Raw genomic sequence first — 14,378 nt, forward strand, 5'->3', positions numbered from 1 at the left:
GAGGTGTTTGGACGGGTAAATTTAACTCTCATTTCCCACCAGGAAGAGGAATTAACCAAAGGCTCAGCGTGCCATGCCGGAACCACACTAGGGCCTGAAGCAATCCTGTGGTGTTGCGGCCACCTCACAACAAAGGAAGTTGAAGAAAAGAGCTCAGGGGCACTGTAATTCACAAAACTGCAGAGTTATAAATGACAGCTATCGTCCAAAAATATATTGAAGTAAGGCTGCCAAGAGGACTTGAAAGTGGGGCAGAATTGAAGGAAACCGATTTCAGGAGATAGACTGGAATTGCATGTAAAGCATAGGAAAAGAGGCAGAACGTCCACAATGATGCACTTGGCCAAAAAGGGCGTATGCATTTTTTCCTGAATATATTCAGGAAAAAACGCATACGCACTTTTTGGCCAACCAAGCAAGCTTGCAAAGGAAATCTCCACTACAATGAAGTCTCACTGCCACCCGGTCAAAAGGGTCATCTGAAAAAAGTGTAAAATCCAGAAAGGCAGGACAGGCCATGGAGAACTGGGAGCCTTGTTATGCTGATGGGCGGGGTGTAAATTGCCAACAGCCACTCTGGAGAAGTGTATGGTGTTTCCTGAAACATCCAAAAAGCAAAGCAACAGAGCCTAGGGCACTTCCACTTATGGTCCTATAGCTTAAGAAAATTAAAATCAAAAAGACACAGCCACCCCAATGTTTGGGCCAGCTCTGTTTACAAAAACCTCTTTTACGGTACAAGTTCAATATCACAGAAAGCGAAAAATGGATAAATAAGTTGTGCTACTTACGTACAATTCAATATCACTCACCAATGAAATCTATGTCATCAGGCCCGTAGCAGCATAATGAGTGAATTCAGGTACGATGATTCTAAGTGGAATACGTCACAGAGAAAAAGAAATATCATGAGATATCACTAATACACGGAATGTAAACTTGGCTACACAGGAACTGAATTACAAAACAGAACAGGGTCTCAAATGTAGAAAAGCAACTTATGCTTGCTTAAGGGGAAAGGTGAGTTGCGGTGCTGCATAAAACCAGAGATTGAAATTAGCACAGATACCATTCCATAAGCCAAATATGTAATAGACAAGAGCTACTGCTTGCTCAAGGAAGTGGACTCAACACCCCATATTAAACGCCTAAGAATATACCTGACTAGTAGGAATCTTAAAACCTATGGAATTATATGTCTCCGAAAGAGAATCAAGCGTGTGTACAGCGGCATAAACGCAGCAGTGATAGGATTGGTGAGGTTCCGTGAGCAAATGCAGACCCTTTGAAGTCATATTGCATGGTACCCATTCCATGGGTCTCAACTCTCCAGGTTTAAGTATTCTTCCTTCAGCTAAAACATGCATGTGGAACCCAGAGTATGATCCACCTTGTGATCGGGAAATGTGTTCAAATGTGTCTCAGTTTTCGTCCCCTGGTACTCGGGTGCAACATTCCAGACGCTTTACTAACACTCTTCCCACTTGGAGAGTCAGTGCCTTTAACCTCCTGTTTGGCCCAGTTAGCAGTTTCTGCGGAAAATGGACAGGAATAGGGAGAACAACGAAAGACTAGCTGGAGGTGTCTGGACGGGCAAATATAACTCTCATTTCCCTCCAGAAAGAGGAATTAACCAAAGGCACAGCGTGCCATGCCGGAACCACACTACGGCCTGAAGAAATCCTGCGGTGTTGCGGCCAGCTCACAAGAAAGCGAGTTGAAGAAAGGAGCTCAGGGGCACTGTAATTCACAAAACTGCAGAGTTATAAATGACAGCTATCGTCCAAAAATATATTGAAGTAAGTCTGCCAAGAGGACTTGAAAGCAGGGCAGAATTGCAGGAAACCGATTTCAGGAGGTAGACTGGAATTGCATGTAAAGCATAGGAAAAGAGGCAGAAAGTCCACAATGATGCACTTGGCCAAAAAGGGAGTATGAGTTTTTTCCTGAATATATTCAGGAAAAAACACATACTCCCCTTTTGGCCAACCAAGCAAGCTTGCAAAGGAAATCTGCACTACAATGAAGTCTCACTGCCCCCCAGTCAAAAAGGCCATCTGAAAAAAGTGTAAAATCCAGAGAGGCAGGACAGGCCATGGAGAACTGGGAGCCTTGTTATGCTGATGGGCGGGATGAAAATTGCCAAAAGCCACTCTGGAGAAGTGTATGGTGTCTCCTGAAGCATCTAAAAAACAAAGCAACAGAGCCTAGGGCACTTCCACTTATGGTCCTATAGCTTAGGGAAATTAAAATCAAAAAGACACAGCCACGCCAAAGTTTGGGATGGCTCTGTTTACAAGAACCTCTTTTACGGTACAAGTTCAATATCACAGAAAGCGAAAAATTGATAAGGAAGTTGTGGTACTTACGTACAATGCAATATCACTCAGCAATGAAATCTATGTGATCAGGCCCATAGCAGCATAATGAGTGGATTCAGGTACGATGATTCTAAGTGAAATAAGTCACACAGAAAAAGAAACATCATAAGATATCACTAATACACGGAATGTAAACTTGGCTACACAGGAACTGAATTACAAAACAGCACAGGGTCTCAAATGTAGAAAACCAACTTATACTTGCTTAAGGGGAAAGGTGAGTTGGGGTGCTGCATAAAACCAGAGATTGCAATGAGCACAGATACCGTTCCATAAGCCAAATATGTAAGAGACAAGAGCTACTCCTTGCTCAACGAAGTGGACTCAACACCCCATATTAAACGCCTAAGAATATACCTGACTAGTAAGAATCTTAAAACCTATGGATTTATATGTCTCCGAAAGAGAATCAAGCGTGTGTACAGCAGCATAAACGCAGCAGTGATAGGATTGGTGAGGTTCGGGGAGCAAATGCAGACCCTTTGAAGTCATATTGCATGGTACCCATTCCATGGGTGTCAACTCTCCAGGTTTAAGGGATTCTTCCTTCAGCTAAAACATGCATGTGGAACCCAGAGTATGATCCACCATGTGATCGGGAAACGTGTTCAAAAGTGTCTCAGTTTTCGTCCCCTGGTACACGGGTGCAACATTCCAGACGCTTTACTAACACTCTCCCCACTTGGAGAGTCAGTGCCTTTAACCTCCTGTTTGGCCCAGTTTGCAATTTCTGCGGAAAATGAACAGGAATAGGGAGAACCAACGAGAGACTAGCTGGAGGTGTCTGGACGGGCAAATTTAACTCTCATTTCCCACCAGGAAGAGGAATTAACCAAAGGGTCAGTGTGCCGTGCTGGAACCACACTAGGGCCTGAAGCAATCCTGCCGTGTTTCGGCCAGCTCACAAGGAAGCGAGTGGAAGAAAGGAGCTCAGGGGCACTGTAATTCACAAACCTGCAGAGTTATAAATGACAGCTATCGTCCAAAAATATATTGAAGTAAGGCTGCCAAGAGGACTTGAAAGGGGGGCAGAATTGCAGGAAACTGATTTCAGGAGGTAGACTGGAATTGCATTTAAAGAATAGGAAAAGAGGCAGAACGTCCACAATGATGCACTTGGCCAAAAAGTGTGTATGTGTTTTTTCCTGAATATATTCAGGAAAAAACGCATACGCACTTTTTGGCCATCCAAGCAAGCTTGCAAAGGAAATCTGCACTACAATGAAGTCTCAGTGACCCCGGTCAAAAGGGCCATCTGAAAAAAGTGTAAAATCCAGAAAGGCAGGAGAGGCCATGGAGAACTGGGAGCCTTGTTATGCTGATAGGCAGGATGTAAATTGCGAACAGCCTCTCTGGAGAAGTGTATGGTGTTTCCTGAAACATCCAAAAAACAAAGGAACAGAGCCTAGGGCACTTCCACTTATGGTCCTATAGCTTAGGGAAATTAAAATCAAAAAGACACAGCCACCCCAAAGTTTGGGACGGCTCTGTTTACAAGAACCTCGTTTACGGTACAAGTTCAATATCACAGAAAGCGAAAAATGGATAAAGAAATTGTGGTACTTACGTACAATGCAATATCACTCAGCAATGAAATCTATGTCATCAGGCAAGTAGCAGCATAATGAGTGGATTCAGGTACGATGATTCTAAGTGAAATAAGTCACACAGAAAAAGAAACATCATAAGATATCACTAATACACGGAATGTAATCTTGGCAACACAGGAACTGAATTACAAAACAGAACAGGGTCTCAAATGTAGAAAACCAACTTATGCTTGCTTAAGGGGAAAGGTGAGTTGAGGTGCTGCATAAAACCTGAGATTGAAATTAGCACACATACCTTTCCATAAGCCAAATATGTAACAGACAAGAGCTACTCCTTGCTCAACGAAGTGGACTCAACACCCCATATTAAACGCCTAACAATATACCTGACTAGTAAGAATCTTAAAACCTATGGATTTATATGTCTCCGAAAGAGAATCAAGCGTGTGTACAGTGGCATAAACGCAGCAGTGATAGAATTGGTGAGGTTCGGTGAGCAAATGCAGACCCTTTGAAGTCATATTGCATGGTACCCATTCCATGGGTCTCAACTCTCCAGGTTTAAGGGATTCTTCCTTCAGCTAAAACATGCATGTGGAACCCAGAGTATGATCCACCGTGTGATCGGGAAACGTGTTCAAATGTGTCTCAGTTTTGTCCCCTGGTACTCGGGTGCAAAATTCCAGACGCTTTACTAACACTCTCCCCACTTGGAGAGTCAGTGCCTTTAACCTCCTGTTTGGCCCAGTTTGCAATTTCTGCGGAAAATGAACAGGAATATGGAGAACCAATGAGAGACAAGCGGGAGGTGTCTGGATGGGCAAATTTAACTCTCATTTCCCACCAGGAAGAGGAATTAACCAAAGGCTCAGCGTGCCGTGCCGGAACCACACTAGGGCCTGAAGCAATCCTGCAGTGTTGCGGCCAGCTCACAAGAAAGCAAGTTGAAGAAAGGAGCTCAGGGGCACTGTAATTCACAATCCTGCAGAGTTATAAATGACAGCTATCGTCCAAAAATATATTGAAGTAAGGCTGCCAAGAGGACTTGAAAGCGGGGCAGAATTGCAGGAAACTGATTTCAGGAGGTAGACTGGAATTGCATTTAAAGAATAGGAAAAGAGGCAGAACGTCCACAATGATGCACTTGGCCAAAAAGGGCGTATGCGTTTTTTCCTGAATATATTCAGGAAAAAACGCATACGCCCTTTTTGGCCATCCAAGCAAGCTTGCAAAGGAAATCTGCACTACAATGAAGTCTCAGTGCCCCCCGGTCAAAAGGGCCATCTGAAAAAAGTGTAAAATCCAGAAAGGCAGGACAGGCCATGGAGAACTGGGAGCCTTGTTATGCTGATGGGCCGGATGTAAACTGCCAACAGCCTCTCTGGAGAAGTGTATGGTGTTTCCTGAAACATCTAAAAAAAAAAGCAAGAGAGCCTAGGGCACATCCACTTATGGTCCTATAGCTTAGGGAAATTAAAATCAAAAAGACACAGCCACCCAAATTTTGGGACGGCTCTGTTTACAAGAACCTGTTTTATGGTACAAGTTCAATATATCAGAAAGCAAAAAATGGATAAAGAAGCTGTGGTACTTACGTACAATTCAATATCACTCAGCAATGAAATCTATGTCATCAGGCCCGTAGCAGCATAATGAGTGGATTCAGGTACGATGATTCTAAGTGAAATAAGTCACACAGAATAAGAAACATCATAAGATATCAGTACTACACGGAATGTAAACTTGGCTACACAGGAACTGAATTACAAAACAGAACAGGGTCTCAAATGCAGAAAACCAACTTATGCTTGCTTAAGGGGAAAGGTGAGTTGGGGTGCTGCATAAAACCAGAGATTGAAAGTAGCACAGATACCGTTCCATAAGCCAAATATGTAATAGACAAGAGCTACTCCTTGCTCAATGAAGTGGACTCAACACCCCATATTAAACGCCTAAGAATATACCTGACTAGTAAGAATCTTAAAACCTATGGATTTATATGTCTCCGAAAGAGAATCCAGCATGTGCACAGTGGCATAAACGCAGCAGTGATAGGATTGGTGAGGTTCGGTGAGCAAATGCAGACCCTTTGAAGTCATATTGCATATTACCCATTCCATGGGTCTCAACTCTGCAGGTTTAAGGGATTCTTCCTTCACTAAAACATGCATGTGCAACCCAGAGTATAATCCACCGTGTGATCGGGAAACGTGTTCAAATGTGTCTCCGTTTTCGTCCCCTGGTACTCGGGTGCAACATTCCAGACGCTTTACTAACACTCTCCCCACTTGGAGAGTCAGTGCCTTTAACCTCCTGTTTGGCGCAGTTTGCAATTTCTGCGGAAAATGAACAGCGATAGGGAGAACCCATGAGAGACTAGCTGAAGGTGTCTGGACGGGCAAATTTAACTCTCATTTCCCACCAGGAAGAGGAATTAACCAAAGGCTCAGCGTGCCATGCTGAAACCACACTAGGGCCTGAAGCAAACCTGCGGTGTTGCGGCCAGCTAACAAGAAAGCGAGTTGAAGAAAGGAGCTCAGGGGCACTGTAATACACAAACCTGCAGAGTTATAAATGATAGCTATCGTCCAAAAATATATTGAAGTAAGGCTGCCAAGAGGACTTGAAAGCGGGGCAGAATTGCAGGAAACCGATTTCAGGAGGTAGACTGGAATTGCATGTAAAGCATAGGAAAAGAGGCAGAACGTCCACAATGATGCACTTGGCCAAAAAGGGCGTATGAGTTTTCTCCTGAATATATTCAGGAAAAAACGCATACACACTTTTTGGCCAACCAAGCAAGCTTGCAATTGAAATCTGCACTACAATGAAGTCTCACTGCCCCCCGGTCAAAAGGGCCAGCTGAAAAAAGTGTAAAATCCAGAAAGGCAGGACAGGCCATGGAGAACTGGGAGCCTTGTTATGCTGATGGGCGGCATGTAAATTGCCAACAGCCACTCTGGAGAAGTGTATGGTGTTTCCTGAAACATCCAAAAAACAAAGGAACAGAGCCTAGGGCACTTCCACTTATGGTCCTATAGCTTAGGGAAATTAAAATCAAAAAGACACAGCCACCCCAAAGTTTGGGACGGCTCTGTTTACAAGAACCTCATTTACGGTACTAGTTCAATATAACAGAAAGCGAAAAATGGATAAAGAAATTGTGGTACTTACGTACAATGCAATATCACTCAGCAATGAAATCTATGTCATCAGGCAAGTAGCAGCATAATGAGTGGATTCAGGTACGATGATTCTAAGTGAAATAAGTCACACAGAAAAAGAAACATCATAAGATATCACTAATACACGGAATGTAATCTTGGCTACACAGGAACTGAATTACAAAACAGAACAGGGTCTCAAATGTAGAAAACCAACTTATGCTTGCTTAAGGGGAAAGGTGAGTTGAGGTGCTGCATAAAACCAGAGATTGAAATTAGCACACATACCTTTCCATAAGCCAAATATGTAACAGACAAGAGCTACTCCTTGCTCAACGAAGTGGACTCAACACCCCATATTAAACGCCTAACAATATACCTGACTAGTAAGAATCTTAAAACCTATGGATTTATATGTCTCCGAAAGAGAATCAAGCGTGTGTACAGTGGCATAAACGCAGCAGTGATAGAATTGGTGAGGTTCGGTGAGCAAATGCAGACCCTTTGAAGTCATATTGCATGGTACCCATTCCATGGGTCTCAACTCTCCAGGTTTAAGGGATTCTTCCTTCAGCTAAAACATGCATGTGGAACCCGGAGTATGATCCACCGTGTGATCGGGAAACGTGTTCAAATGTGTCTCAGTTTTGTCCCCTGGTACTCGGGTGCAAAATTCCAGACGCTTTACTAACACTCTCCCCACTTGGAGAGTCAGTGCCTTTAACCTCCTGTTTGGCCCACTTTGCAATTTCTGCGGAAAATGAACAGGAATAGGGAGAACCCATGAGAGACTAGCTGGAGGTGTCTGGACGGGCAAATTTAACTCTCATTTCCCACCAGGAAGAGGAATTAACCAAAGGCTCAGCGTGCCATGCCGCAACCACACTAGGGCCTGAAGCAATCCTGCGGTGTTGCGGACAGCTCACAAGAAAGCGAGTTGAAGAAAGGAGCTCAGGGGCACTGCCATTCACAAACCTGCAGAGTTATAAATGACAGCTATCGTCCAAAAATATATTGAAGTAAGGCTGCCAAGAGGACTTGAAAGCGGGGCAGAATTGCAGGAAACCGATTTCAGGAGGTAGACTGGAATTGCATGTAAAGCATAGGAAAAGAGGCAGAACGTCCACAATGATGCACTTGGCCAAAAAGGGCGTAGGAGTTTTTTCCTGAATATATTCAGGAAAAAACGCATACGCACTTTTTGGCTAACCAAGCAAGCTTGCAAAGGAAATCTGAACTACAATGAAGTCTCACTGCCCCCCAGTCAAAAGGGCCATCTGAAAAAAGTGTAAAATCCAGAAAGGCAGGACAGGCCATGGAGAACTGGGAGCCTTGTTATGCTGATGGGCGGGATGTAAATTGCCAACAGCCACTCTGGAGAAGTGTATGGTGTTTCCTGAAACATCCAAAAAACAAAGGAACAGAGCCTAGGGCACTTCAACTTATGGTCCTATAGCTTAGGGAAATTAAAATCAAAAAGACACAGCCACCCCAAAGTTTGGGACAGCTCTGTTTACAAGAACCTCGTTTACGGTACAAGTTCAATATCACAGAAAGCGAAAAATGGATAAAGAACTTGTGGTACTTACGTACAATGCAATATCACTCAGCAATGAAATCTATGTCATCAGGCCCGTAACACCATAATGAGTGGATTCAGGTACGATGATTCTAAGTGAAATAAGTCACACAGAAAAAGAAACATCATAAGATATCACTAATACACGGAATGTAAACTTGGCTACACAGGAACTGAATTACAAAACAGAACAGGGTCTCAAATGCAGAAAACCAACTTATGCTTGCCTAAGGGGAAAGGTGAGTTGGGGTGCTGCATAAAACCAGAGATTGAAATGAGCACAGATTCCATTCCATAAGCCAAATATGTAATAGACAAGAGCTACTCCTTGCTCAACGAAGTGGACTCAACACCCCATATTAAACGCCTAAGAATATACCTGACTAGTAAGAATCTTAAAACCTATGGATTTATATGTCTCCGAAAGAGAATCAAACGTGTGTACAGTGGCATAAACGCAGCAGTGATAGAATTGGTGAGGTTTGGTGAGCAAATGCAGAACCTTTGAAGTCATATTGCATGGTACCCATTCCATGGGTCTCAATGCTCCAGGTTTAAGGGATTCTTCCTTCAGCTAAAACATGCATGTGGAACCCAGAGTATGATCCACCGTGTGATCGGGAAACGTGTTCAAATGTGTCTCTGTTTTCGTCCCCTGGTACTCGGGTGCAACATTCCAGACGCTTTACTAACACTCTCCCCACTTGGAGAGTCAGTGCCTTTAACCTCCTGTTTGGCCCAGTTTGCAATTTCTGCGGAAAATGAACAGGAATAGGGAGAACCAATGAGAGACTAGCTGGAGGTGTCTGGACGGGCAAATTTAACTCTCATTTCCCATCAGGAAGAGGAATTAACCAAAGGCTCAGCGTACCATGCCGGAACAACAGTAGGGCCTGAAGCAATCCTGCGATGTTGCGGCCAGCTCACAAGAAAGCGGGTTGAAGAAATGAGCTCAGGGGCACTGTAATTCACAAACCTGCAGAGTTATAAATGACAGCTATCGTCAAAAATATATTGAAGTAAGGCTACCAAGAGGACTTGAAAGGGGGGCAGAATTGCAGGAAAGCCATTTCAGGAGGTACACTGGAATTACATGTAAAGCATAGGAAAAGAGGGAGAACGTCCACAATGATGCACTTGGACAAAAAGGGCATATGCGTTTTTTCCTGAATATATTCAGGAAGAAACGCATACGCCCTTTTTGGCCAACCAAGCAAGCTTGCAAAGGAAATCTGCACTACAATGAAGTCTCACTGCCCCCCGGTCAAAAGGGCTATCTGAAAAAAGTGTAAAATCCAGAAAGGCAGGACAGGCCATGGAGAACTGGGAGCCTTGTTATGCTGATGGGCGGGATGTAAATTGCCAACAGCCACTCTGGAGAAGTGTATGGTGTTTCCTGAAACATCTAAAAAACAAAGGAACAGAGCCTAGGGCACTACCACTTATGGTCCTATAGCTTAGGAAAATTAAAATCAAAAAGACACAGCCACCCCAAAGTTTGGGACGGCTCTGTTTACAAGAACCTCGTTTAGGGTACAAGTTCATTATCACAGAAAGTGAAAAATGGATAAAGAAGTTGTGGTACTTACGTACAATGCAATATCACTCAGCAATGAAACCTATGTCATCAGGCCCGTAGCAACATAATGAGTGGATTCAGGTACGATGATTCTAAGTGAAATAAGTCACACAGAAAAAGAAACATCATAAGATATCACTACTACACGGAATGTAAACTTGGCTACACAGGAACTGAATTACAAAACAGAACAGTTTCTCAAATGTAGAAAACCAACTTATGCTTGCTTAAGGGGAAAGGTGAGTTGGGGTGCTGCATAAAACCAGAGATTGAAATTAGCACAGATACCATTCCAGAAGCCAAATATGTAATACACAAGAGCTACTCCTTGCTCAATGAAGTGGACTCAACACCCCATATTAAATGCCTAAGAATATACCTGACTAGTAAGAATCTTAAAACCTATGGATTTATATGTCTCCGAAAGAGAATCAAGCGTGTGTAGAGCGGCATAAACGCAGCAGTGATAGGATTGGTGAGGTTCGGTGAGCAAATGCAGACCCTTTGAAGTCATAATGCATGGAACCCATTCCATGGGTGTCAACTCTCCAGGTTTAAGGGATTCTTCTTTCAGCTAAAACATGCATGTGGAACCCAGAGTATGATCCACCGTGTGATCGGGAAACGTGTTCAAATGTGTCTCAGTTTTCGTCCCCTGGTAGTCGGGTGCAACATTCCAGACGCTTTACTAACACTCTCCCCACTTGGAGAGTCAGTGCTTTTAACCTCCTGTTTGGCCCAGTGTGCAAATTCTGCAGAAAATGAACAGGAATAGGGAGAACCAATGAGAGATTAGCTGGAGGTGTCTGGACGGGAAAATTTAACTCTCATTTCCCACCAGGAAGAGGAATTAACCAAAGGCTCAGCGTGCCGTGCCGGAATCACACTAGGGCCTGAAGCAATCCTGCAGTGTTGCGGCCAGCTAACAAAAAAGCGAGTTGAAGAAAGGAGCTCAAGGGCACTGTAATTCAGAAACCTGCAGAGTTATAAATGACAGCTGTCGTCCAAAAATATATTGAAGTAAGGCCGCCAAGAGGACTTGAAAGTGGGACAGAATTGCAGGAAACCGATTTCAGGAGGTAGACAGGAATTGCATGTAAAGCATAGGAAAAGAGGCAGAACGTCCACAATGATTCACTTGGAGTAACAGGGCATATGCGTTTTTTCCTGAATATATTCAGGAAAAAACGCATACGCCCTTTTTGGCCAACCAAGCAGGCTTGCAAAGGAAATCTGCACTACAATGAAGTCTCACTGCCCCTCGGTCAAAAGGGCCATCTGAATAAAGTGTAAAATCCAGAAAGGCAGGACAGGCCATGGAGAACTGGGAGCCTTGTTATGCTGATGGGCGGGATGTAAATTGCCAACAGCCACTCTGCAGAAGTGTATGGTGTTTCCTGAAACATCTAAAAAACAAAGCAACAGAGCCTAGGGCACTTCCACTTATGGTCCTATAGATTAGGGAAATTAAAATCAAAAACACACAGCCACCCCATAGTTTGGGACGGCTCTGTTTACAAGAATCTCGTTTACGGTACAAGTTCAATATCACAGAATGCCGAAAATGGATAAAGAAGTTGTGGTACTTACGTACAATGCAATATCACTCAGCAATGAAATCGATGTCATCAGGCCCGTAGCAGCATAATGAGTGGATTCAGGTACGATGATTCTAAGTGAAATAAGTCACAGAGAAAAAGAAACATCATAAGATATCACTACTACACGGAATGTAAACTTGGCTACACAGGAACTGAATTACAAAACAGAACAGGGTCTCAAATGTAGAAAACCAACTTATGCTTGCTTAAGGGGAAATGTGAGTTGGTGTGCTGCATAAAACCAGAGATTGAAATTAGCACAGATACCGTTCCATAAGCCAAATATGTAATAGACAAGAGCTACTCCTTGCTCAGCGAAGTGGACTCAACACCCCATATTAAACGCCTAAGAATATACCTGACTAGTAAGAATCTTAAAACCTATGGATTTATATGTCTGCGAAAGAGAATTAAGCGTGTGTACAGCGGCATAAACGCAGCAGTGATAGGATTGTTGAGCTTCGGTGAGCAAATGCAGACCCTTTGAAGTCATATTGCATGGTACCCATTCCATGGGTCTCAACTCTCCAGGTTTAAGGGATTCTTCCTTCAGCTAAAACATGCATGTGGAACCCAGAGTCTGATCCACCGTGTGATCGGGAAACGTGTTCAAATGTGTCTAAGTTTTCATCCCCTGGTACTCGGGTGCAACATTCCAGATGCTTTACTAACACTCTCCCCACTTGGAGAGTCAGTGCCTTTAACCTTCTGTTTGGCCCAGTTTGCAATTTCTGCGGAAAATGAACAGGAATAGGGAGAACCAATGAGAGACTAGCTGGAGGTGTCTGGACGGGCAAATTTAACTCTCATTTCCCATCAGGAAGAGGAATTAACCAAAGGCTCAGCGTACCATGCCGGAACCACACTAGGGCCTGAAGCAATCCTGCGATGTTGCGGCCAGCTCACAAGTAAGCAAGTTGAAGAAAGGCGCTCATGGGCACTGTAATTCACAAACCTGCAGAGTTATAAATGACAGCTATCGTCCAAAAATATATTGAAGTAAGCTGACAAGAGGACTTGAAAGTGCGGCAGAGTTGCAGGAAACCGATTTCAGGAGGTAGACTGGAATTGCATTTAAAGCATAGGAAAAGAGGCAGAACGTCCACAATGATGCACTTGGCCGAAAAGGGCGTATGCGTTTTTTCCTGAATATATTCAGGAAAAAACGCATACGCCCTTTTTGGCCAACCAAGCAAGCTTGCAAAGGAAATCTGCACTACAATGAAGTCTCACTTCCCCCCTGTCAAAAGGGCCATCTGGAGAAAGAAGGGAGGAGACTTCCGGGAAGATGGCGGAAGAGTAAGATGCGGAGATCACCTTCCTCCCCACAGATACACCAGAAATACATCTACGCGTGGAACAACTCCTACGGAGCACCTACTGAACGCTGGCAGAAGACCTCAGACCTCCCAAAAAGCAATTAACTCCCCACGTACCTGGTTAGGGCAAAAGAAAAAACTAAACAGAGACAAAAGGATAGGGACGGGTCCTGCACCAGCGGGAGAGAGCTGTGAAGGAGGAAAAGTGTCCACACACTAGGAAGCCCCTTCGCGGGTGGGGACTTCGGGAGGCGGAGTGGGGGAACTTGGGAGCCGCGGAGGAGAGCACAGCAACAGGGGTGCGGAGGGCAAAGCCGACAGATTCCAGCGCAGAGGATCCGGCCGACCGGAACTCGCCAGCGGAGAGGCTTGTCTGCTCGCCCGCCGGGGTGGGCGGGACTGGGAACTGAGGCTCCGGCTTTTGTCAGAGTGCCGGGAGAGGACTGAGGTTGGCGGCGTGAACACAGCCTGCAGGGCGTTAGTGCATAGCGGCTAGCCGGGAGAGAGTCCGGGGAAAAGTCTGGACCTGCCGAAGAGGCAAGAGACTTTTACGTCCCTCTTTGTTTCCTGGTGCACGAGGAGAGGGGATTAAGAACTCTGCTTGAGAGAGCTCCAGGGACAGGCGCGAGCCGCGGCTAAAAGTGCGGAGCCCAGAGACAGACATGAGACGTTAAGGCCGCTGCTGCCGCCACCAGGAGGCCTGTGTGCAAACACAGGTCACTAGCCACACGCCCTTCCGGGGAGCCTGTGCAGCCCGCCACTGCCAGGGCCCCGGGATCCAGGGACAACTCCCCCGGGAGAACGCACGGCGCGCCTCAGGCTGCAACGTCACGCTGGCCTCTGCCGCCGCAGGCCCGCCCCACACTCCGTGACCCTCCCTACCCCCAGGCCTGAGTGAGCCAGAGCCTCCGAATCAGCGGCTCCTTTAACCCTGTCCTGTCTGAGCAAAGAACAGACGCCCTCCGGCGACCTACACGCACAGGCGGGGCCAAATCCAAAGCTGAGCCCCTGGGAACTGTGAGAACAAAGAAGAGAAAGGGAAATCTCTCCCAGCAGCCTCAGAAGCAGCGGATTAAAGCTCCACAATCAACTTGATATACCCTGCATCTGTGGAATACCTGAATAGACAACGAATCATCCCAAATTAAGGAGCCCTGTGGATGAAAGGCTCTTGGTGCTGCAGCCAGGAGTCAGTGCTGTGCCTC

Source organism: Orcinus orca, chromosome 2, assembly GCF_937001465.1.
Source record: "Orcinus orca chromosome 2, mOrcOrc1.1, whole genome shotgun sequence".
In the NCBI taxonomy this organism is placed as follows: Eukaryota; Metazoa; Chordata; class Mammalia; order Artiodactyla; family Delphinidae; genus Orcinus; species Orcinus orca.